We start from the raw sequence: 24,748 nt of genomic DNA, 5'->3' as shown, positions 1-24,748 counted from the left end.
CGTACTACAAAACAATTAGTTAAAAATTCTTGAGGAGACAAATTCATGTTCTGGTTTCTCAAAGAAGGGAGTGTGAGCTTTGGATTCACTGAATGTTCTGAATCTTAGGATTTTATGGATTCTCACTGGGGGCTGTAGCTCTCTGTGTATCCGAGGTTATTAGTTAGGAATTATGATTAGTATGTTGTTTGTCTTATCTTTCATATACATTTCTTTAGTAGTGATTGTATGATCACATTTTCACATTAAAACTTCCATATCATTGAACACAGTAAAGAATGAAAACATCATAACTTCACTGTGTCTGTATGATAATATTACATTCCTCGCTGTTTGCCTATGATCGTCTGAGTGACAGGTAATATAAAGCAAACTTTATTCTCCAGCATTGTTTTTGCCTGCCACTCATCTGCACCCTAAGGTAATCCTTAGCCAATATGTTTATAAAATCTAAGTAATTTTACTCTCAGCCTAAGCAATATACCAGTGGAATCATATACAAATCCTGTAATGTGAGATAGAATAAATAACCACCACACCCACCACTGTTTCTCTCTACTAACAAGTGTAGTTGTCCCAGTGACTGTGGTAATGAATTGTTTCATAAGTACGTTAAAAAGCTAGGGAAGTAGCCATGCACTCGGTGAACTCACACATCATAGCCGTGGGACATCACGCTACTGTCTAATACTGTTTTGTGTCTCTTCAGTCCAACCCTGTCACTGACTTTGATGAGATCACGTATTTTTCTTTTAAGTTTTACTACTTCACAGGAAATCCATGGCAGCCAGTCATCAAGTGTGTTAGAGGCCACAGCTCAAAGTAGTGTGGGTACTGTGAACAACACTGTGAACACATCCACCACCCAGGGAGAACAAATGTACTTCTAGGAGCTACATCTGTCCCTTGAGTAAGAAATGCTTTTTGAAAAAAACTTGAAGGTAATTATGATACCTTACAACCTGTCTGTGTTATTTTGATACACTTAAAAGGCATTTTATTATAAAACTTAAACCCACATCTTTAGAATAAAGAGTATGTAGCAAAGAAATAGTTTACTATGTCGACAATTCAACCCCACATTCCCATGCCCCAGAAATGCATTGAGTTTATAGGATCTCCTTCCAAAACTTTTTCTCCTTATATGTTATACAAATAGAGTTCTTACTATACATTCTAACACAAGTGGAATCATCTTATACTCAGTTTAATATTTTCCATTTCCACTTAAAATTAGTAAATTAAGTCAGTACATTTCTCTCTGTGCATGCATGTGAGTGTGTGTATGTGCATGTGTGTGTATGTGTGTAATAATTGCCTGTTAGTGCTCATGTAGGTCATTTTTATTTTCCTTATCTTCTGCTGTTGAAACAGCATTAAAATGCACATCCACTCCCATGGTTTCTTCTTCAAACAAACAAATATGCACACTGATAAAGTTTGAAGTTTTGTGTGCCCTGGAAAACTCATGCAGAAACTTAATTCCCAATGCAACATCATTAAGATGTGAAGGCTCTAGAGAGGTAAGAGCCAGAGAGATTGGTGCTCTACAAAGAGACCTTGAAGAAGAAAGTTTTTCTCTTCTGTCCCTTCTTGAACATGAGGGTACAGCAACTGTCCCCTGCAAAGGACACAGCAGATTCCCCCCTGGAAGAAGGGGTGCCCTTTAATAGACACTGACCCTCTGATGCACAGACCTTGAACTTCATAGTCTCCAGAATTAAGAATAGATTTTTTTTATTTTTTATAAATTATATAGTCTATGGATTTTTAAAGACTTGTTTATTTTTTTTATTGTATAGAGTGCCTTATGGTCGAAGAGGGCACCAGATCTCATTATAAATGGTTGTGAACCACCATGCGGTTGCTGGGAATTGAACTCAGGACCTCTGGAAGAGTAGGCAGCCCTCTTAACCACTGAGCCATTTCTCCATCCCCTGTAGGTTTTTTTAAATAGCACAAATGAACCAGGAGATTCACTATGTACATTCTAAGAGGAATCCTAATATTTCTTTGAGTTACACCCTTCAGCTGAATTGAATTCTAATTTTCTCCATCCTAGCATCTTGTGGAGTGCAGAAACGCCAGCATGCAGTATTGGTGAACAGCTGACATTATTCTCGTTATCTGCTGCTGTGCATCAGACTCTCCCACAACCTAATATATAAATAAGAGGGCCATTCGTTTATCTCATAAAACTGCACATTTTGGAAGGGTAAAGGAGAATATGCCTGTTGCATGTATCGTCTCCTGATGGTACACAGTAAAGAGAGAGAGAGAGAACCACTCTCAAAGATGGCTCACTTAACCTACTGATGCTGGCTGTCAGTTGGGAGTTCATCTGGTGCTCTCTGCATAGACCTCTTCATATGGTACGATGTGCGTCTCCCAGTGGCACGGCTGCAAGGGCAAGAACTCTGAAAGACAGAGTGAGGCGGAAGTCATATTCCTGCTTTTTAAGGCGTCATCTCAGCTATCATATTATTGAATATTGATTAATTCTAGAAGGCTCTTCTAACCCTGCTAGATCCTCAGTAATTAAGGCAGAGATGCACTGATTTATTTAAACAAGCTTTAAGTACAATAACTGGGTAAGAACAAGTTAAACTAGCTTTCTAAGCTAGTCTGGCTACCTCCCAGCTGCACAACCCAGGTTACTGGTCAGTCTTCGTCCTGTCTTAGCTGGATCCACTCCATCAGACCTAGCCTTTCTCTCTCTCTGTCTTCCTCCTTCTTTCTCTTTCCTCCAAGCCTCCTGGTCCAGACCGACCTCCAACAGTGTCCCACCTGCAATACTACGATGACTGAATTAGTAGCAAGGGTCCACCCAGACTCAAGAGGAGGAAACGTACAGCCTCTCTCACTTCTTGATGTGCACGTGGCAAAGGTCTCAAGAAGCATATTCTGGCTACTCCTGAGTAGGATAGCCAGCACTCACAAGCCATCTTTTCTCAACTCTGCACAGTTAGTTGCTAATGGAATGATATTTTGTGGAGTTTCTATGAAATGAGGGCATGCATATTTTAGTAGTCTTTCTTTGTTATATAATTTAAAAATAAAGTTCACTAGAACTACAGATCTGTTTTTTTTCTGGAGATGTCATCACCAGGATAGTCCCTATGAACACGAAAAACTATGGTAGTAGTGTGACCACCAGCATGTCTTTGATGGATGAGAAACAATTTTGTTTTCCCATTCATGTTCCATCTAGCATGGCACTGAATTATGTGCGTGTGTGTGTGCATGTGCGTGTGTGTGCATGTGCGTGTGTGTGTGTGTGCGTGTGTGTGTGTGTGTGTGTGTGTGTGTGTGTTATTGGAGATTTGATGTAGGGTCTCACACATGATATGCAAGTGTTTTGTCACTGAGGCATGTCGCCAGACCATAATGAGGATTAGCCCTTTTTCCTCAGTGTGAGGTATATAACTTCATTTTAGTGATCAGTCTGTCAGATGTAGAAAAGCAAACTAAAAAACTGCATTAGTGCTGCAGCTGAGATTTGAATCCTAGGTCCTGAGGACATAATTTTATTTCATGCCTAGAGTCTTGCTATTAAATTAAACTTCTTTTTGAAATACTGGCTCAAGTATTTTAGTAAGTCAAAGTTATTAATAGAAAAATCCCTTATTGCACCTTAATCCAAGTCAGCTGTTATCTTCCCAGAGTGTTCTGGGATCTTTCCTGAGAAGGATCGTGTTATCACAGCGACATGTTCACTGCTGTTTGAGAGACTGCTTGAACTAGTAACACAACTAGTGTGTCAGAAGCAAGTGTTATGTTACAGCTTCTCTGTTCTCCAAATCCAATGTAACAACTTTAAAAAAATAATCCACCGATTAAATGCCACGTGGAGACACGGGAACTAGCAGGGAAAAAATGAACCACAGAAATCTTTCCAGTGGGTTAAAAAGAATAAATCGCAGGAAGCACGTTAGAAAGCTGACCTTGACCTGGGGGATGACGAAGAAGGTGTGTCCTAAAGTCCCTACACGTGCAAACCTGGCTGCACACCCCAGTCATCTAGGTGTGTGGTGAAGATACAAAAACCCTAGAGAGTGAGATTCCGGTGGCGCGTCAGAGCATGCTAACCTCAACATGCCTTCAAGCCTCCGTGGAAACACGCAGTTTCAGGGCACAAGTCAGAAATGCTCAAAGAAAAAGACACTAACCCGTGATGCTTTCTTAAGACTCATTAGTTCATCTCTTCTGACTCTTTCATTTCCTCTTTTTCTGAACACCTACAAGGTAATGTCTGTTCTACACTAAATGCCAAGATTCTGATTCATTCTTTTATATTTATCATATTAGGCTGTTTTAATGCCTTCTCTGCTGAATCAGGTGAAAGTCAATTTTCATTGGGATCTAAAAGTGAACTTAGGAAGTTCCAGAGTATGTGGTTATGGGTACTTGGTTGTTTCAGTACTGATAGTTCATACACACTATACATATGGCCCTTGGCCAATGCCAGTAACCTTTTTTCAAACTTCTTCCACAGTACAGAAGTTACTAACCTTTACTAATAAGGTGGCTTATCAGAAGGATGATTTTTCACAAGAATTGTCACTACTTGGTATTCAGGATTTACCAGAACTTTCTGGAAGGCTTTTTGCTCCTCACTTCTCCTAGCCTACAGCACATTAAACAAGTTCACTAGAGTTCTGATGAGAATTTCTATACTGAATCTTTTAGATTCTACAGTTTGCACTGAAATTTTAATTCACTCAATGGTTCTGAATACATACAATATTCTAGATCTCAGAAATAAAATAAGATAAACAAAGCAGGCAGCATTTATGCTTTACTGGTATTTACAGTCTGATAGGAAAGAAAACAAATGATTGTACATCTAGTACAGCAATTGTGAAATTTCACTCAATGAAAATAACCAGTGTGTGTATATACATGCGTGTGTATATGTGTATATATGTAATATATATTCCATGTTTTTATATGAGTATGTATATATTTTTGTGTTTATTTGTCTATATATGGATACAGTTTGAGAACCCCCATTTTGAAAATCTAAATCCCAAATATTCCACAATTCCAGTTTTTGAGTGCTAAATTATGCGCCCAGAGGCAGGCGCACTGCGAACACTGTGGACGATTGCCTTCAGGCTACGCGTATAAAGCCCATGTGAACCACAGATCAATTTCCTGTTTAAGTTGGGCTCCCATGCCCAATATTGCTTACCTTATATATGCAAATATTTCAAAGTCATATGGAATCTGAAACATTTCCAGATAGTGGCTAATCAATCTATATGTGAAAACTGTGATGGTCAGTGTTGACTGTGGTTTTGTTTTTGTTTTTGACAAAATCTGTGAACACCTAGGGCACAGGCCTCCACGCACGCCTGGAAGAAGGGACCATTTAGATCAAGCCAGCTTCTGCGGTCACCTGAAGGTGTGTAGAGTCACCCTGAGGAGGGCAGCGCCATTCCCTGGGTTCTGGTCCTGGACTGCCTGGAAAGGAAGCTCCTGCCAGCTGCCTCCAGCTCCAGCTGCCAAGACTCCGCCCTCCTCCCCACCCCCTGCCATGTGCCCTTCCTCCCTTAAGCTGCTTCTGTCGAGGTGTTTCATCAAATAACAGAACAAATATCTCATACAAATGTAAAATTACCATTAAAGGGACTTGTCTGTAGGATTATAGGAACTTCAAAAACAAGTCCAAACTCCACAGAGGAGGCCATTAATAAGTGAAGGCTGGAAATTCTCAGACATGACACAGTCTACAGTTAACAGGGCAATGTCTTCTTCCCAGAGAAGTTCCAGCCCTGCTGTTAAGCTCTGTAACTTCTTACATAAAGTCCACCTGTACTGTGGAGGATGGCTTTTATATGTATCCTGAAAGACAGCTGGGGCATCTCTGTTGGTCAGCAGTGCTGGCTGCTCTGGCAGAGGACCAGGGTTCAGCTCTCAGCACCAACCATGGGCAGCCCAACAACAACTCCAGTTCCAGAGGATTCCATCCCTCTTCTGAACTCCACGGGCACCCACATATAGATACATACATACACACACAATTAAAAAAAATAAAAAATAATAATAAATAGTTCTCTTTAAAAACAATGATAGTTAATATTAAGACCTGAAGGTGAGTGGGTATCAGCCCAGGGTCGGGGATAGGGTGTGTATGGGGGGGGGTTGGGGGGGGAAGCAGACAGAGAAAATGCTAGGGTATGGGAACAGCCTAAGCAAAGACCCAGAGGTAAGACAGAGTGAACACGGCAGATGGAAATTTCTTTGTCATCACATTTTTTCTGGCATTTTTTTGTCAGAAACCTTTAGCAGAAGCCAAGTGTTGACTCTTTTTAAAATATAGTTATATCAGATGACTGTTGTGTTCTTACTGCTGAATCAGATGAAACTGTATTTTGTGTTTTAATTTGCATTTATAATTGTAGCACCTTTTTATAAGCCTGTTTGGCATTCGGATTTCCACTGCCCGTCTATAACCCTTGTACGTTACTCTTCTGAGTAGCTTCCTTTTCATTATAGGAATTGGACACAGCTAAAAGTGCTTTGTCCTTACATACACTCTGCTAGAGAAGAGCACTCAAACTCTGGAGGGCTTTCCTGACTGGGAACAAAGGGCCCAGTGAAATCAGAGAGAGCTGAGGTGGTGGGGATGCCAGAGCAGACCTTACTTCTAGAGAGCTGAGGTGGTGGGGATGCCAGAGCAGACCTTACTTCTAGAGAAACCCTCTGTGGTAAGCAGGGACAACAAGGGTAATAAACAAAAGGGGGGAAAACACATTATCTCAAAAGCCATTGTTTATGTGGAGGAGAGGAATCTATGATGCTGAACTAGGAAGCGACTGGCTGTTGTTCCTGTTACTAAAGTTAAATACATTTTGCTGAAATAAAGATGAGGATGATAAAAAAATCAAACTGATACAACATTATCATAAAATTATATTCTTTCAAGAAATGAGAATAAGGCAGAAAGGCATGCATACAAAATAAAAGAAATCTGCATCCTCATATTTCAAATAAGTAAGCTAAACATTTGTTAAAAATAATAAAATTTGAGGACATAAAGTTGGGGGGAGGAGCAGGGATAAATCTGGGAGGAGTTATGGGGAGGAGTAGATGGTGTGATCAAAATACACTGCATAAAATTAATCACAGAATTAATAAAGATATGTTAAATTTTTAAGTAATCATGGATTTAAGAGTGAATGGGAGGAGAGAGATGGAAATGATATTGTGAACTACTCATGTGAAGTTCTCAAAAATATGAAAATGTCAGGTTAAAAATATAGGTAAATAATATAAAACATCAATATCTTTCATATTGATATCAATACTAAAAAGATAAAAATAATAGTAAAATTTACAAACAATTTGAATTTGGGTCAAAATAACTAAAAAATGATATTGGAAAAAAGAATAAGAGGATAGAAAAAAATAGTTAACAAAACCAAAGAAAGTATTATACATAGAAGTAAAGAATTAGAAGTTAGAATTTAGAAGTAAAGAATAAAAAATAATATACTAGTAAATAAATGTCAGGGATCACAAAGACAAAAATGGGCAAGAGAAAATTTGAAATTAAAAAATGAAATACATAAGAAAAGTCAAGTCATCTGATGTTATTTGTGTGTCATGTAGACATGTGTAAATTTGTGTATAGATATGAATGCACTTGTATGCATATATATACAGGTATACATGTGTGTGGAGGCTGGGGGGTCAACTCTGAGTGTCTTCTGTAATTGCTCTCCACTGGGTCTTTAGAGACCAGTATTTCACTGAACTTGGAGGTGATTCACTTATCTAGACTGGATGCCCAGCCTCTGAGCTTGGCTTTTTATATGCATCGGAAGCACTGAGTCAGCATCTCACAAACATGTCAAAGATTGTGGAGAGCTGCGAGGTGCCGCGCCTTAATATGGCGTAGGCTTCCGCCTTCCGCCATCCCGACGGCGAGCGCTCTCTAAGATAAACAAGTCCTTATATGGCAAAAGGCTGTGCAAGGGTAACTGGTGATCTGATGACGAGCAGTCCTGCTCTGATGCACCTGGCATGAGCTGATTGGCCCCTGAGTTGTACTTAAGCTTGGCCCTTCCCTTCTTCGGGGCCATTCCCACTGAGCTTAATCCTGAGTAAAAATCTCGAGAAGAAGTCTGGTTGTTGGTGTCTTATTTCCGCTGGACGGTGCAGCGCCGACAAAAGATGAGTTCCGTTTTGGCCATGGAGGAGTCCAGGGAGCCTATGCTGGATGGCAAGTAGGAGGTCACCTGCCAGCTTATAGATTTCCAATGGAAAGTGGACATGGCTCTGAGCTCAGCTGCACATCCCTCAAGCATCCTTACATGGCAGTGATGCTAAACGTGGCAGGTCATTCTGGTCAAGTAAACAGCAAGTCTATCAAAATGACAATTCCAGCTTCAGAATTTCTACAGACAGTTCAAGGAAATGTCTGCTGTGATTAAAACTGTGTGAGACCTGATTTCTGATTGTAAAGTAATGGATCCTACCTTCTGAACGAGAGCTGTATATGGATATACACTGGGAATTGTGCTTTTCTGTCTGGAGAGATGGTTAAGAGCACTGGCTGCTCTTCTAAAGGACCCATGTTCAATTTCCAGCACCCACACAGCACCTCACAACTGTCCAGTTCCAGAGGATCCAACACCCTCACACAGACATATATACACGAAAAATACCAATTGCACATAAAGTAAAATAAGTAATTTTAAAAATCACTTCCAGTTTTTAAAAATAACTCTAAAAATCAGGTGAGCATAAATTATTTTAGTGGTTATCAATGTTTAACCTTGTCGATGAGCTAAAGTGACTGTGTTGAACACTAATGTGTGTAAATTATGTGTACTTATATCTTCATAAACAGATGAATACATGATACTATTACATACAAAAATATCAAAGAAAGGAAATTCTAGAAGCTATTAAGCAAAATAAGCCAAGCATAGAAATGTACTGAACATTCTCATTTGTGGAAGCTAAATAATCTCATAGATGCTAAAACTAGAAAAAGAGTTGCTAGAGCCTGGAAGCCTAGGAAATAGAGGGAAAGAGAGACTGGCTGCCAGCTGTGAAAATACACACAGACGGGAACACTGCACTCTAACATCTAGCCCAGAAGGTGACTGTGGCTGATAAGAAATTATCGTATATTGCAAAATAGCTAGGAGAGAGGATTTTTAGATTTCCAGCACAAGAAAAATGATAACTATTTGAAAGGATGGATATACTAATTACTCTGATTTGATCATAACCCATTATACATATGTTTCAAAGTATCATGCCATAACCCATAAGTATGAAAAATTATATATCAATTAAACTTTAAAAAACATTTTAAAAAATAAAATTAAATTTGATCTTTTCTTTCTTTTTTTTGTCAATTTAACTCCTTTTGGTTTTCTGAAATACCAACTTACTAGCTATATATTTCCCATCTGATTAAATTCATTCATTTTAATTAATAGTTTGGCAAGTTTTGACAAACAAAATCATTACCAAAATCAAAGAAAAACAAAGGAAAAAGAATATAATGACAAGATGTTATAGAGATTGATCTACATTCAGAATTTTAGACACACCAAGATAGGAAAGATGTTTCCTTCAAGGCTGTCAAATACAAATAGCCAAAACACTAAGAATGTAACATTTATATAATTCCTGATTGTGTCATGTATATACGTGTTGTATATGTAAAAAATAAAAAATGTTTGATTAATACAAAGAAAGAAAGAAATGAAAATTTAAGTTAGCAAAAGGTTTTCAAAAACTTAAAAATAAATAAATAAATAAATAAATAAATAAATAACCAACTTGTTTTACATAAAAGCAGAGAGAAAGAGAGAAAGGAGCATAGACCACATGGGACAACGCCAATATAACTAGAAGACTATGTCAGTTACAGCAGGAATAGATTTTAACCCAAGTGGACTAAACATTCCAATTAAACCAGCGGTCAGGACGAGCGTGGTGGCTCAGGTTTGTAGTCCTTGCACTTTGGAGCTGTATGCAAGAAATGAGTTCTAAGTCATTTGCCGTTACATAAAATTTGAGGATGATACCTTGTGTCAAAAAAGCAAAAAAGACGATGGACTATATGAAAATCACTACTATCCCCTGTTTACAAATGACAAAAGGTATGCCATGAAAACACTACCACAATGTACATAATATGGCTATATAACATCAGATAAACTAATCTCACACAAGAAATGTTACAAGTGATACAGGGCATGTCAAAGTCCTAAAAGAGGTGAAACAGAAAAGTTCTCGCATTTTTATATTTATGGTTGTGAGCCTAGCCTTTAATGGCTGAGCCATCTCTCCAGCCCAGTTCTCACATTTTTAGTGCCTCTAATAGGATAAGCCTGTCGCTTTGTGCTGCATACAACAGAAATATCTCATACTGTTGAGGAACTTAGCACATCCTTCTCAGTAGCCACGCAAGAAAAACAACAAAACGAAACAAAACAAAACAGCCCAAACTTGCCATGTTCCAAAGATCTGGACCACACCAATGAAGCAACTTTGCCCAGCTGAACAACTACAGAGTAAGTACCTGTTCAGATGAATCTAGAACATTTACCAAAACAGACACAGACCAATCATAAAGCAAGTCTCAAGTTCAGGGAACTAGAGTAATTGAGAGGACTTCGTTGATCATTGTAAAAAATTATTTAGAAATCAACAAATGAAAAAGTAGAAAATAAACAGATATTTGCAAACTAAATAGTGCCGTTCTAAGTAACTCATGTGTCAAAGAAACAATCACAAGGTAAATAGAGAATATTTTGGACTGAGAATGGAAACGTGGCCTGTTGGACTTTGTGGAACAACTAAAGATGATAATGGAAAAATTTGCACGTCTCAATACATAGATTAGGGGGGAAAATGAAGGCTCGAGAATGAGTTATTTCAACTTCCATCTCAAGAAGCTACAAAAACAGATCATAAATTAAACCAAAAGTAAAGGAGAGGAATAATAAAGATAAAAGTAGAAACTAATAAAATAGCACAAAGAAAAATCAACTAAGCCAAACATGGCTTCTTGGATTAATATTTCCAGCAGGAAAAAGCATAAAGTATCACGATCAGAAACAGGTCCCACCACCAGAGATCAGACAGATGTTAAATGTTAATAAGAGCACAGTAACAAGAAGTTTGCCAATTTTGACAAAATAGACAAATTTATTGAAAAAACAGACAAGTTGCCAAAATTTACACATCAGGAAATGGAAAGTATCAGTAGCTGAATATCTGATAAGGATGAAAATGTGGATCTTGAATTTCCCCTGCGAAGCAAACTTCAAGAAAGGAATATACTCAACCAGAAACATAGAGAAAACTGAATCCCACCTCATCCCACCAAAACTTGTGAGGACATTACCAGGAAAGAAAAATAGAAGCGAAAGCCTCCCAGGAATAGAAATGTAATCCTAGGCAAACACCACATAGGAAGGTAACCACAGAGGCACATCTGAAGCCACATCTGCCACTCCTTAGCTCACACAGCATGGAGGGGACCAGGCCACCTCTGCCACTCCCTAGCTCACACAGCATGGAGGGGACTGCATGGTCTGCACTTTCACATTTGTGCATGGTGTTTATACTTGAAATACAGATTGTTTTTCCATCCAGAAGCCAATTTAATGTGCCACGTTTGCAGAATAAACGAGACACTCCATGCAATTACCCTGGAATATGTAGAAAAGGTATTTGACAAAACCCAAGACTCTTCTTGATAACATTTTTTTAAAACTTTCTTATTTTGAAAAAGATATTTATAAAAAATGGAGATGATATCATCATTCAATGTGATAACAGTGAACTCTTTGCCTCCAGGTTTGCAGACAGCAAACCCGTGCACCATCGCCAGCTCTTCTCAATATTGTGCTGAATTCCAGCAAATGTCCCTAAGGCATTTCTGCATCAATTAAGCCCTAGTGACTTCTTCACTTCTTTCCTATGAACTTAATTATTCAGGAATGAGAAACATTTCCATGAATCCACACCAGTTTCCTCTTCAGGGATAAATCACCCCAGCAAGGGCTCTCTGACCTGTAGCTAGATAGCTTTCTGTCGCCATCTGGTGGTGAAGAAAAACCAGCCTAAAGTGTAACCCTCACCTCAGAGATTGAAGGGAAAAGCCAGGAATCAAACTGGTTGAAAGGTAAGGAAGGGAGAAGCAGAGCACGACGGGGGGGAGGGGGGGACGGGAGAGGGGACGACGGGGGGGGGGGGACGGGGACGACGAGGACGACGGGGACGACAGGGATGACGGACCCTCGGTCGAGTCAGGACGCCTGATTCATTCAGTCCCTGCTCCGCCTCCACAAGTCACCAGCAGCAGTAGCAGCAGCAGCACTGGCTAAGAAAAACTCTGGACCCCACGACCTTGGCCCCAGTGCCCAGCTGTACGGCTTACTAGGTTTGGCTTTTAAAGTGACCTAACCTTGCTTGTCCCGGCTTCTCTGTTGCCTGTAAAATGCAGATACAGAATAATACTAGTATCTACCTTGTGAAGATATAAGGGTCCAAAATGCCAGTACATGACACTGGATAAAGATATGCACTGCACAACCAGTAGAGCACTGTGTTTTGTTTCTTGTTTTTTACTTTAGATGGAATGTGAAAGAGGTTTGCAGAGCGTAATACTTTGAAAATCATGTTAGCAAGTCCTATAAAATTAGGACTATTACCCTGATCCTAATGACCCCACTAATCCCAGTCCTTGTGAATGAATGTTCAGAACTTCATCATCCACAATCGCCCCAGATGGAAACAACTCACATCTACCAACTGAACTAAGGCGACACAAAATGTGGTTTGTCTACACAAGTGAATATTATTCATCCATTAAAAATAATAAAATGCTAATACATGCTGTAATTTAGATGAAACATTAAAACACAATGCTCTATGAAAGAAACCAAACATAACTGTCCACCACTGCGCAGTTCCTTTAACATTATCCTCTGCGGGAGATGGTGTGTGTGTGTGTGTGTGTGTGTGTGTGTGTGTGTGTGTGTGTGTGTGCTGTCCTGGGATATGAGAGAGTAATAAGTGCTGTTAGCCTCTTAATCACCTTGTTAGTGGGCAAGTTCACACATCCATCTCCAAGTAAGAGGACTCAGACATGCAGTGTGTCAGGGACGGGCAGTGAAGGAGAAGTGAACTTTTCCACGTCCCACCAGCCCTGGACACTCAGCAGAGGGGAGAACAGAGCTTCTCTTTTCTAGGTTCAGGGCACATAGGGATTTGGGGCAGAGAAGAGTGTTTGCCCTGGCTCTGTAACCACATGCATTCTCTAAAATGTCCCAGATCTACCTCAGACATTATTTTCCCCAACCCACTGGCAAGCCTTCACCTTCTCTCAGCAAGTGTTAAATAAAGTCACCTTGCAGGTATGAAAGAAAAATAGGCTTGCCAGATGCCCACATTTTCTTTTTCACAGCAGGGCCTCTGGAAAGATCCGTGGTGTTCTTCTCCTGTTGCTTTATCCTACAGGACCCACCACAGACTTCCAGAAATTGCCCTTGGAAGTTGAAAGTGAAAGGAAAAATCTATGTCTTCCTGTTCCAACTGCTAACATCATTTTTTGAACAGAAACTTTCTGTGATCTGAACATAGTCACTCCAGCTGCAGCCACCCTCCAACTTTAGTGACTCCTGAGGACACTGGGCCCCAGGTCCTCCTGACAGGGCAGCTTGCTGAACTTCTGGACAGTCCTCCCGCCCCCTTCAGTCCCTCCCTCCCTCCCTCCCTCCTCTGGCATTAGTGATCTCGGATATATTGAAGCCAGGTGAGAAGGCTTTACTTGGAGTTCGTGAACAACTCCTCCTCCAGCTCCCCTGGAGGGAAACAGGGTCCCTGCAGGCATGGCCCCCTCCCCCTACAGACAGCAGCCTTCCTAGTCCCTGCCTCTGTCCCTGGGGATGTGGTCACCCTGACTTCCAGGGCTCAGGGATTCATTCCTCTGTGCGCCTCAAATGCTCTTTTACCAGATGCCAAGCACTGCGGTGGTCTCTGAGGAGTGAAATAGTGATTACAGGAGCAAAGGAGGTGTATGTTCTCCTGACTGCACTGACTTCCTGGAGGATGCCACCTAGGGATGCCCACCTCCCCTAGGGCCAAGCCCCTGAGAGGCAGAAAATGACTCCTGAAAAGAGACAGCCTCCGCCAGACACAGCCTACCAATCCCAAGGCGGAAACGGTGCACAGCCTCCTTCAGTTTTTTGTGCTAATCTGCTTGTCCATGGGTCTCTGGCTTTCTGAAGAACTGAGCCAGGCCAGCCTGGATGCATTGTGTTTCCTGCAGCTAACTCCAAGCCCTCCATATTCATTTCCGGCCAGCTGCTATCTGAATACCTGGCTCTCGTCTCCCTGAAGGCCTTCCGTTATACTACGCCTGTAATCCTAACACCAACGGCCTGGGTTGCCTCAGGTTTCCACAGCCAAACTAATTTCCCAGCTAGGAGTTTTCAAATCTCTTCACGTTTCAGGCCCCTCTTCTATCTCTCCAACCCTTCCGTCCTCTCCCCCCACCCCACCCCCACTCACACCTCCCAAGCCTCTCCTCATGTTCCTTACTCCTCTACAAAAGTAGGATGCAGCACCCATGCCGCTGTGGAGGGCTTGGTCACGCATGCTGCGGCCAACTTTCTCCATAGGGATTTAAATCTCAGTCACGCACCAGTGCAGAAACTCCCAGTGTCTCCAGGGGCCCCATGTTTTGAAGGGTCCTTTCCAGGAGGGTGTGACAGAGGAGCCACATGCCAGGTGCTGCTTCTGTCTATGCTGAGTGGAGAGAGTCTGTGAAGGCTTCTCCAGCCTTCCCTTTCTCTGTACCACCGGGACTACATTAAAAGTTCAAAGGTGAATAGTCAAAGGAACATGAGTAGTTTAGAGGCTTAAAAGTGCAGGGAGCAAGTCCAGGCTTGAGGATTTAATGTGTGTGTGTGTGTGTGTGTGTGTGTGTGTGTGTGTGTGTGTGTGTGTGTGTGTCCCACTCTCCCCATTCCACTCATCTCAGCCCTCCAGAAGATTGTAATGCAAATTGTTTTCACAGCTGCCCAGAATGAGGGACTTGTTTACACACAGCCACCAAGGTGCAGGCTAGACCAGGTTAGTTCACCTGCTGCCAGCTCTGTGGGCCAAAGGGCCAGGTGGACCCATCCTTCTGCACCCTCCTGAGGAACACAGGACACAGGGCAGGCCCGAAGTTTCAAGTGCGCTCTGCAGAGGACAAGCGTCCTAACTGAAGCCCTCCTGGAAACCCTTCAGGGCTTCTTGGTGTCTTCCCTGTCTCTCCCCACCCCCACCCCGTTCTCTCTCTGTCTCCAGCAAATAAACCTCCTCAGCCCTGCCTCCCTACCCTGCATGAGCAGAGAGGGTTCCAAGGTGCTGAGGGCCCCAGTGCCCCTGTGCTGGCTTCTGGACCTTTCTCCTCCTCTTTGAGGGAAAAAGCCATGTGAGGAGCTTTGCTGAAGTGAAATGGACAGGGAGCCGACATCTCCTCTGCTGTCCACAGAGAGCACTGCTTTTCATTGTTTGTTTGAAGATTTAAATTTTATTTTGTGTATGGTGTTTTGCCTGCATGTATGGCTGTACACCACATATAGAGTTACTCAAGGACTTTGTATAATTACATATTGGTTTTTCAAGTTTTATTACATATTTAAGTAGTTAAATAAAAATATCAGTAATCTAATATTGAACTCTTTAAGATATTTTTTATAATAGCAAAGGTATTGCCTCCATAGCTATCCTGTCTCTTTTCCTTCTAACTGTTGCTATGCAGCCTTACCATAAGCAGGTACAGGGTGAGTCTGAGGGGTTGACTCCAAACCTAACTGTATGATTATATTCTAAAGGCATTAGCACATAAACATAAAAGTACAAATTGAGACCTCACACTCCAAACTATTTGTTCTATGAATTATTAAACCAACATTTATACAATTCTAGCATTGGCTTTTTTCAAACCTACATTTATCCACAAACATATTTCTGCCATATTTGCTAACACAGTGGGTTCTTTAGGAATATATATATGCATGTATATATAGATAGATAGATATTCAAAGAAAATATAGCTCACTCTTTCTACACTGAATTCAAAGTAAGAAAGCTGATTTATAATAAAAAGCAGAGAAGATCAGTATATAAGTTACCTAAAATACAGGAAATTTCCAGTTTTATAACACAAAATTATATTCTTATCAATTTTTTCAAAGTATATCCCCAAAGAAAACTCTAAAAATTTACATTACAGTTAAAGAGAAAACTGCAAGAAAAAAAAATTCTCAACTCATTTTATTCTGTGCTGACAGAACTGCCTTAAACATATTCATCCATTTTGCTTATTGGTACTGAACTATCCGTAAATAAGACATGGCTGCTTGAGAAAAAGGAAAGAGCACAGCGGCCCCAGGAATTCACAAGGCGCTCTTGCTCTCGGTGTGGAGAGCAAGTCACTATCCCTTCCAGCTTCGTCACCCATTCTGCGTAAAGCGTGTCCCCGCATGTTCTCTGCGCTTCTGACACACTACAGAGTTGCTGTAAATGTGGTGCCATGCTGATCCCACTCCATGTCTGAGAAGACCAGCTTGCTTTATGCCTTGCAGAGATACAGCAAAGCTGTGCAAAGCTTACAGCATGAGGTGAAGAAGGAAAATTCCATCCCCGCCCCAGAGAGGATTGATGAGGAGCTCTGGGCTCCGAGTGCGGACTGTCTCTGGCAGCTCTCAGTGGGCAGGAAGGGAAGGGAAGGGGGCGCACCTGTGTCAGTGATCTACCCCTGGGTGTTTACTTAAGGGTTGGGGACTGAGTGGAACACCTACCCCTTTTATTTTTCATTTTGAGACTAGATCTTTCTAAGTTATTCAGGCTAACCTTTAACTCACTCTGCAATTTGTGATCCCCCTGCCTCATCCTCTCCTACAGTTAGGGATGCAAGCCTGCACCATGAGATCTGGCTTTCTTGCTGCCTTAAAAGATCTCATTGAGTATAGGATCATGCTAACTGTAAATTGCCTCTGGATAACATCATGTCTTTCTTTTTTTTTTTTAATATTTTATTTAACTTTAATCTATGTACATTGGTGTGAGGGTGTCAGATCTTGGAGTTACAGACAGTTGTGAGCTGCCATGTGGGTGCTGGGAATTGAACCTGGGTCCTTTGAAAGAGCAGGCAGTGCTCTTAACCACTGAGCCACCTCTCCAGCCCCAACATCATGTCTTTCTATAGGGAAAAAAAATAAAGCTTTTCACTGTCATTATACAATCAATCCATCTAGAGGCAAAATGCAACCCTCTGAACAGGTGTCTTCCATTGCTGCACCATGACCAAAGAGCATGTTGGGGAGGAAAGGGTTTATTCAGCTTACTGTTCCACACTGCTGTTCACCACCAAAGGACGTCAGGACAGGAACTCAAGCAGGGAAACAGAAGCTGACGCAGAAGCCATGGAGGGGTGCTGCTCAGCCTACTTCTCTCTCTCTCTCTCTCTCTCTCTCTCTCTCTCTCTCTCTCTCTCTCTCTCTCTCTCTCCACTTTGTAAACCAGCTGGCCTTGACTCACAGAGATCCGCCTACCTCTGCCTCCCTGAGTGCTGGGATTACAGGCATGGGCCACAGCACCCTCACCTACCTTCAGCCTGCTTTCTTCTTCTTCTTCTTCTTCTTCTTCTTCTTCTTCTTCTTCTTCTTCTTCTTCTTCTTCTTCTTCTTCCTTCTTCCTTCTTCTTCTTCCTTTCTTCTTCTTCTTCTTCTTCTTCTTCTTCTTCTTCTTCTTCTTCTTCTTCTTCTTCTAGAACCAAGGGCCACCAACACTGAGTGGCCCCGCCCACCATGGGCTGGCCCCACCCACCATGGGCTGGCCCCTCCCCATTGATCACTAGTTGAGAAAATGCCTTACAGCTGGATCTCACGGAGGCATCTCCTCAACCCAGCTCCTTCCTCTCTGATGACTCTAGCTTGTGTCGATTTGACCTAAAACCAGCCAGTACAGGAAGGGTCACGTCAAGGGACACTATTCCAGGTAAGCTCACCCAACCATCCCGCAAGGGGTCAGGACTCAGGGTATGCCTCGACATGTACCAGACTGTGGTGATTCAAGAGGAGAAGGACAAGGACTCCTGCCTCCAGGAAGGATCAAATGATCAACTGAAGAAAATTAAAGAAGGCATCGTGCAGTGAATGCTGAGCTCAGTGATAAGGACTAGTGCTGGCAAGTCTGCGAGGTGATGCACACAGCACAGACACAGCTGCCGCAGCCCTGGCCACAGGCGATGTGATGAGAGGCAGGAGGGTGCTGCTCCGAGAATCTTACCACTCACCTCCTGTAGGCCCAGCCATCTCTCCACTCCTCCCAACACTCAGAGTTAGTGTTTTCAGACGCAGGGAAACACACACTGCATGCCACCAGCTACCTCCGAATGCCCTTTATGAAATCAGAAGTATTTTTAAAGCTGATTGGGAAAATGAGCTGTGTACAGTGGCACAGCACAGGGCTCAGTCGCCACTCTAGGAGCTGAACATAAAAGATTTCTCACTTTGTTCCACCGTAATTAAAAGACTCTTGGTTGAAGGCAAAGGCTGAGTGAGTCTTCGTCTTTACTGACAGCACTTTCTAGATAACTGATGTTACTCTTTCAAATGTTTGGAGTTGTGTCTAATTTAGCAACATATGCAAATATATACCAGGCACTTCCACTGCACCTTTAAGTTAGAATTCTCTTAAGACAACTTTAATTCTAAGACAGCACGATGGATTGGGGTGAAGGTTCTTGCCGTCAAGTTGAAGTTGGCAACGTATATTCAGTCTCCAGGACCCACAAGGGGAAGAAGAGAATGAACTCCCTCTAGTAATGTGATATCAAATTAAAAACAAATAACTTTGAAATGAAAAATAGGGCTGTGAATTTGAAAAAGACAGAATGGGGTATACGGAAGGATTTGGAGAGAGGAAAGGTAGGGGAATGATGTGATTATATTGTAATCTCAAAAAAGTTTTAACACATGAAATCTTAATTTTCTTTGACAAGGATGCCCATTCAGTAAGAACACAAACGGGCTCTGCTGCGCTACATAAGCTGGCCTCGGCCTCGGCCTAGACAATCCCTGACTGCTGTGCCTTTGGTTTTTTACATCAACATTTTATAATCAGTTTCTTTTATTCATTACAAGATATTGACATTCCCACAGTCATTGTTAGCTTGGTTGTCTCTAATTATACCTCAACAGACTGTTCACATTGCTTTTTCAAATCTACTGCTTTTAAAGGAAGAACAATATAAAAATGAATATAAAAATTTTTGCAAAGATACAGAAAGAAGCCTTCAAATTAAGACTTTGAAGTCTGAGTGAAATCATCAATCTTAACATCTGAAGTTTGTTACACTTTGTTTTTATTTTCTACTTAGAGTTCAGTTTCTAATATAGGACCAGTTGCTACTCAAGGAACTGAGTGACCCTTGCCCTGAACATGATCTTAGGGAAGATAGGTCCCTGGGTGGAAGCTGGTTCTGAACACCAGACTATAGTTAGTAACCCAACACCAGTCCCATTTCCCATGCTGTCCATGGATATAGAACTGTTCCTTTACCTCAGAATATATATCTATAGCCATAAACTCACTTGTGATTAAATGATGTTTGCATCCTCCATGAAACTGCAAACCCCAGGAACCTGGAGCCCTCAGTGAGTTGTGTTCACTGAGTGATAATACCAGTCCCTAGTTTAGCACATTGTCAGTATGTCACAGTGCCTGCTCACGTTGTGAGTGGTGACTGAAAGAACAGCACATGGCATGCCCAAAGCCCAACCCTCTGCGCTCACATGCCCTGCACGGTCTTGAACAAATACATTAAACCTTCTCTACCTCTCCATTGCTACATACAGAAGAGAGACTTCAACATGATGCTAAGTGGTTTTGTGTTTTGTGTTTTGTTTTTGTTTTTGATTTTTCAGGTTTCCATTGTATCCCACCAAGGGAATACCAGATGTCAAGGACATAAGAATAGTTCAGTGGGGAGCTGGCAGTGAGGGAGTACCAAGGGCAGACTGATTAGCCTCGGAAAACAGCAAGAATGGCTTCTAGTTCTGAAAAAAAATATTACTTTTAAATTGATGTGTTCTTTGGGAAAGTGTGGAGGGAAAGAAATTGCTTATAGAAACACTTTGCTTCCTTGAATTCTATGTGTGAATTTAATACACACTGTTTTTATGAACTATATTCTCCATCCATCAGATTTTTTTTTCTTCAAATTTATATAAACAGGATAATTTTCAGAAATTTGACTAACAACTTAAAAGCTCCTTTGCCTGCCAGATGTGTCTGGCCAGCACAGCACATTTTAGTGAAGGCATTATTCTTTGAAAGCACACCATCTTACAGTTCTAGGTTGGCCTTAGTATCTCGAAAGCAATGGAAGCTCCAGAAGAAGGCGTCAGCTTCCCTGGGACTGGAGTTACAAACAGTTGTCAGCCTGCCACCTGGGTGCTGGGAATGGGACCTGGACCCTCTGGAAGAAGATCTTAACCACCCGCACATTTCTCCAGCCCCTGTGCATGTAGGCCAGGCTAGCTGCAAATTCCTGATCGTCCTACCTCTGCACTGTAGCAAAGGCTACGGGTGTACACCATTACCACCAGCTGTATTTTCTAAGTCTGTTTTAGAGAATGTTTAACTCATACAACTTGTAAAAATGAAGGTTCCAGAAATGAATAAGGGGGGGGAATGCTTTTAATAGCTGAAGAGAAACATTTCAAAAGGGTCTTCAAATCCCACCTACAAGTGTAACTACCATCCTCACGTCAGTGTCAATCTCCTGAAATACTGTGAAAAATTAGTATATAAACTCAGGTCCTGCACACCATCATTTGGATAGCCTTTCTCCTAGACTCAGGTAAGGCAAATAGTTCACTTTGGGAGAAAAATTTAAAGGAGCACTATAAAACCTGAAAACAAAGATAGTATTCCAATACAACACTTTATAATCAAAAAGCAAAATTCATGAACAAGTTATGAAACTTTAATAAAGAAGTATCTGTATTATTGATTTTTTTTCTTTTGCCTTAGGCTCCAGTACAGTTAAGCTCCACACTTTCTCATTTCCTTCTGATAAAAGTCATGCACAACGGGATGTGCAAAGGAGGCAAGTGTGTGCTTGCTACATCACTCTGAGCCAGGGATGCCCTGGGCAGTCAGCACCCAGGACCACAACATCCGAGATGCAACAGACAATGCTTACCAGGGTAAGCAGCATTGGTTTCTGTCTTAGGTTGTTTCTGATTCTTACTAGGTCTAGTAATTTACAAAGAAAAGACATTTACATAGCTTACAGTTCTGTAGGTCCAAGAGTGTAGCACCAGCATCTGTGTGTGACTTCTAAAGTGAGGGCTCCACAGGAAAAAAATGGAAGAGAATCAGGGGTAGGTTCCTACAGAAGCACTCACATGGACAGAAAGGAAGCAACAAAAAGCAAATTTACATACGTGTGTGTGTGTGTACACATGTATACATACATACATACATACATACATACATACATACATACATACATACGGAACCCTGCTGGCACAATTGAAGTCTGACATTTTTGGATAGCCTCTGAACTCGGTCTATAATAGTAGACTCCTTTTCTCAGCAGGGTTCTCTCTTTGTCAATCTGGGGAACCACAGATCTTGTAAGGAGAGTCACATAGCCCTCAGAGAAGATTATTTCTAGAACCTGATAGAATCTGTTCAGCAAGCACCTAGGAATTTCTGAACACCCCACCCTATGCTAAGGAGATCCTAGCCTTAGGCAAATGACCTTTAATGGTACTTTGAAGTCCTTCACCCACCCATAGGATAATTAAGTCCTGTATTTTCCTTCTTCTGTGCTACTGCATGTAGATCAAGCATCCTGACACCCCTAGCCCCAGTGAATCAGACACATTCACCTACAAACCCCTCCCCACTGCCCAAGGTTTATAAATAAAGGTTGGCTGGATTGCTTTCTCAGGCTCATGCCGTTCCTCCAGCATAACTGAGACTCCATTTTATTCTGGGGAAGAATCACAGCTGGACACCAGTTAAGGCAGTGACGGCAGAGCCTTGGCAGCGACTGAAACCCACTCCATCACCGGCAGCTCGGAGCTGACCTGCTCCTCACTGGACCTGCCTGTCGGCCGGTTTTGAACATCCATCCACCCGCTTCTCCTGCCGTGCTTAGCACAGCAGTTTGACAAAGGGCTGTAACAGTTTTGGTACCATCACTGGTTTGTGGAGCCCTTGAGTCTCCACTGCCCTCTGATACCAGCAATCTCATTCTAAAAGAGCTAAACTGCAACACCAGGTGGAAAATCATTTCCACCTCGTCCGGTGAAACAGGGACCCAGGCCACTGCTTGCCTCTGCCTCCCAAGTGTTGGGATCAAAGGCGTTCACCACCACCTCCTGGCCCTAATTTACTTTTATAACAACCCTCTCCAGGCTAAGTAACTCATCCTGAGGTAACTACATTAATCCCTCTGTGAGTGTAGAGCTCCCACAACCTAATTACCTCTTAAAGATCCGAACAGCACTGCCATATGAGAGGCTAAGCCTCGATCTGAGTTTGGGTGGCAACAAGCCATGTCCAAACCATAACAGTTTCCAAAGACCAACAAAAAGAGGCCCTCACATTGGGCGGTGGTGGTGCACGCCTTTAATCCCAGCACTTGGGAGGCAGAGGCAGGCGGATCGCTGCGAGTTCGAGGCCAGCCTGGTCTACAAAGCAAATCCAGGACAGTCAAGGCTACACAGAGAAACCCTGTCTCAGGGGAAAAAAAAAAAAAAAGAAGCACTCACTGGAGCACAGGCTACCCTGTTCTCTGTTGTAACTATTACCATTCTGCACACAGAAATGGCAAAGCTCTGTGTATGGTGTTCACATTTCTCCAAGACTTCATTGCATTTTTCATAGAAAAGACAGAATCCCTGCAGTGAAATTCTCTACTTCTAAACACTCCTGTAGTAGTAAGAGCGAAGAATAATACTGAGCAGTGTCTGCCACTTGAAGAGCCTGTGCTGTGACGTGGAATGGAAGGGAAGCCCCAGTCAGCTATTTATCTTTGCTGAGCATTGACAAGTGGTTGGGGAGAAGGTTCTGGGCTCTGGGTTTTAGTTATTCATTAGCTCTCATTGCTGGAGGGTCAGGGGAGGAGACGTGCCATCAGTGCTGTCAGTCAGATGGCATGGCAATGGGGGGTTCGGCACTCCCTACTCAGGGAGCAAGGAAAAGAAGAAATGGTTCCCTAGTCAACACAAATTGGAGAATACTTCTAGAATTGCAACTAATGTGTTTTAAAAGGAGACCAAGAAGGGGAGTCCCTCCTGAATGACTGTTTGCGTTGCACAGCAGCTGTGGCCAAACAAGTTACTTCGAGCCTTACAAACGATGGCAGAGGAGGAAGGCAGGGCCGTTCCTGGCACTCCACCGTGACTGTTCCCCGTCCGTCCCGTGACGCTGAAGGCTGAGTTTAGTAATAACATCTCACCATTATCTTTCTAACCTACTAGAAGATTCATAATAAAATTAAGGAATATTTCAAAATAAAATATCAAGTATTTTAACAAGCAGTAAGTGGGTGGTCTGTGGATGGAGACACACGCTTTAGAGAGACCTTGTTATTCCTATCCACCCAAGTGTCTTCACTGGTAAGGACGTATGCACAGAGCAGGCATTCAATAAATAATTGTCTGAATAAAACTTAAACTAATGGGGATTATTAAACGTTTGCCAATGCTGAATCAGGAGTTTGCCAATGCTTGTCAGGAGTGTCAAGGCCTGCCCACCCTGTGTTGCAAGCAGTTGCCCAACAGAACCCAGGAATGTGGGCTGAACTAACAATACAAACGCAGGGCTTCCTCCTCAGAATGAGACAGAGACCATGAGCAGTCAGGCTATCCCTGATAAGAGAGGCCTCTGAGATTACTAATAAGAAAGCAGTCTGGGGGCCAGAGAAGGGTGAAAGGTTGGTGACCTGAACTGGTCAGAATCCTCAAAGGGCCCTCGTGGGGATCGCCTCACCACAAAAGGTTAAATTGTAGATGCGTGAAGCAGAATATAGTGGTTATTTCCTTTTCCTCTCCCTCTGTGGGCGTGCACATGGCAGCTGTGGGTGTTAGCGGGCTGCAGTCTGACAACCTCTTCCTACCCACAGACTGAAATAAGCAGAGCAGGCGGCTCTAAATACGCTTTAAGTAGAGTTTTCCTTCTGATAACGCCGACGGACGGACAGGACATTCTCCACAGTTGAGTGGAGAGTGGGGTCTGACTTTCACACGAACTCTGGTGCCCCTGGATGGGGAGGCCTGGTGGCACTCAGAAGAAGGATAGCAGGCTACCAAGAAGAGACTTGATACCCTATGAGCACATACAGGGGGAGGAGGTCTCCCTCAGTCACAGTCATAGGTGAGGGGAGTAAGGGAAAATGGGAGGGAGGGAGGAATGGGGGGGGGATACAAGGGATGGGATAACCATTGAGATGTAATATGAATAAATTAATAAAATATAAAATAAATAAAAAGTTAATCTCTAAATAAATAAATAAATACACACACTTTAAGGACAGGCGTCCAGAGAGACAAGATGCACCGAGCCCAGAGTTCAACGCTCCCATGAGCAACCATAACACGCTGGAAAGGGGCCCTGGGGCTCCGTGCCCGCTGCGGTGCCGCTCACCCAGGGCCAAGCCAACTGCAAAGTCTGCAAATGCCAACTCTGA

General features: G+C 42.3%; 1 long non-coding RNA gene across 1 annotated transcript in view; it reads right to left on the bottom strand.

The window, feature by feature from the left end:
- Nucleotides 1-24,748, bottom strand: part of LOC311590495 — a 41,925-nt gene that overhangs the window by 11,287 nt on the left and 5,890 nt on the right. Inside the window, exon 2 of the long non-coding RNA XR_014776894.1 lies at nt 2,314-2,417. This is a non-coding gene — a long non-coding RNA (uncharacterized lncRNA). The remainder of the gene's footprint in view (nt 1-2,313; nt 2,418-24,748) is intronic.

Source organism: Acomys minous, assembly GCF_964271855.1.
Source record: "Acomys minous genome assembly, chromosome: 2".
Classification (NCBI taxonomy): Eukaryota; Metazoa; Chordata; class Mammalia; order Rodentia; family Muridae; genus Acomys; species Acomys minous.
Note: the sequence above shows the minus strand (reverse complement) of the source record. Positions and strands in the feature narration are given on the sequence as shown.